Source organism: Phytophthora parasitica, assembly GCF_000247585.1.
Source record: "Phytophthora parasitica INRA-310 unplaced genomic scaffold supercont2.10, whole genome shotgun sequence".
NCBI classification, from domain to species: domain Eukaryota; phylum Oomycota; class Peronosporomycetes; order Peronosporales; family Peronosporaceae; genus Phytophthora; species Phytophthora nicotianae.
Window position 1 is genome coordinate 1527070 of NW_008648996.1, and position 2220 is coordinate 1529289.

Below are 2220 nucleotides of genomic sequence, written 5' to 3' on the forward strand. Positions count from 1 at the left end.
CCTTGAGGAGATTTCGTATCCTCAGGTGAATATAGCAGACTGTGATACCGCTTTGATGAATGCGTTGGAAACTGTTTTTCCCGGAGTTCCTGTTATATTGTGTGTTGGCATATTCTCATGGATGTTAGAAAACATGCTCGCAAAACTCAAAGTGACGACACTCTTACAGCAAATACTCAAACCCAGCGATTTTGTGAGATTAGAAATCCCCGAGCCGACACTACATAACCCAGGCCTTCTAATACCAAAAATGAGGCCGATCGCCTCAGGCCAATCGGTATTGTTGCCGTTCGATTCGAAGATCAAATAGGTGCAGTCCACAATATCTCGTCTTAAAAAAACAATCTAAAAGAACGGAGGAAAAACAAAGTTGAAGATTCAGTTAAGATCGACAAAATTTTGTGAAACCTTTCGATTACTTACTCAAGCATCAACAGCAGATGAATATGAAATATTTCAATAACAACTGCATCAGCAAAGGCCAAGAGAGACACAGTATGAAGACAGGGTGTGGTTAGACGTGTGGAAGGTGCGTTTCGTGCGTTCCTGGGCCGATCGCCATTCTCACATCGATATATATGCAACTTCACGCGTTGAGGGTTACCACGCAGCCCTAAAAGGTTGGTTATTATCCAGAGGTGACTTACTTAAAATGTATAACGCAATGCAATTGTGTTTGCAAAATTCCATTAACGATCATCGAGATGCTGTATCGGATGAAAGTGTCAGGGCTCCACGTGGACCTCTTTTCGCTGATGTCGTTAAAACCATATATCGGTACTCTTTACTCGGATGCTTGGACAGTGCTACTTGGCCCATCACTAACGTATGCAGCAAAATGTTCACCCATTCGACAGGGTTGTAGTGCCCTCACCGCCTTCTACAGCTTCAACAGGAGGGAAAGTCTCTACAAAAATCCGATTTTCACGCTCATTGGACGATTGATAGATTTACAAAGCCCGAACCACCTTGTGCAATGGTATTTGAGCCTGACATCAAAACACGATGCGCGAACAACAAAAAAATAATGGTAAGCACACAAGAAAGGACTTGGAATCTCTGGAACACCAAGACTTTTGTCATCCTTCGAAAGATCGGACGCAACAGCGTCCAGAATTCCATTAGGCCACAGCTGCTTACTTACAGCTCCTGTATTCATAGATCCTAGGGCCTGATGAAGTACTCGAACATTTACATACTCGTGGCGTTGATGCTGAAGAAGAGATATTCAATCAATACAGTTTTTAAGTGGGATACGGTCGACGTCACTTGTAGAGGCTAGAGATAAATTTTGCGAAATTAAATTAAATGTTTTATGGTAATCTATTTATGTCTACTACTACTAACACGTGTGCCACATTTTTTGGTACTGTCTAGTAGGGTTAGCATTTTTGTCTAGTGGCTCTGGTAGTTCCCACGATATTGTCATTAAGAGCATATTATGTATTACGCTTCGTTCTGAAACACAATTTTGCAATATCACCGACGGCCACAATGTGTAGTGCAGTTTTCTGCAATTACGTACTGAATTGTTCAGGAAAGTATTGCAATCGGACCAATATATTTCTTCAGACTTCTGGTTCAATATAGCTAAAGTTGGCTATATTGGAACGGTGGTTTTATAACTTTATGCTTTACCATCTCGGCATTTCAATTTCTGCTGTGCCCTGTGATTACCCAACAAGGATACCGTGTACGAAAAATGTCCAGTCATGTATGCCTACCTTGTACGCTAGGTAAAGCACACGAAGATTTTGAATAATACCGTCATGTGCCCGCTCCATAACCCCATTGGTCCACGGGCTATTGATCACGGTGTAATCGTGCCATGCCGTAGACCTTCGGTACACTTACGTCATCCCACCGTTCTTAAGATGTGGTCCTCATCACTAATCCAACATGGAAGTAGCAGCACAAACCTGATATATCCAGCAAGCATCGCGTCGATCACCGCCGTGCTAGCCGGATTGGTATAGGATGTAAGCACAGTAAAATGCATTGCTTCGTTATTCAAGACAAGTAGGTATTGATCACCTTCGGACTATCTCCAAGTCACAAGAAGTCAAAACGTAAGGAACCATTGCGCTCGTTCGTTCGATAGGTATCAGCCTACTGCCATTGAATAAGCTTGCTATACTTTACATATTGTGCATTAGACACGATTGTAGGAAAGTTTCGACACGTGAGTGCACGTGGTGGACGTCAAAATGCCTTCTAATC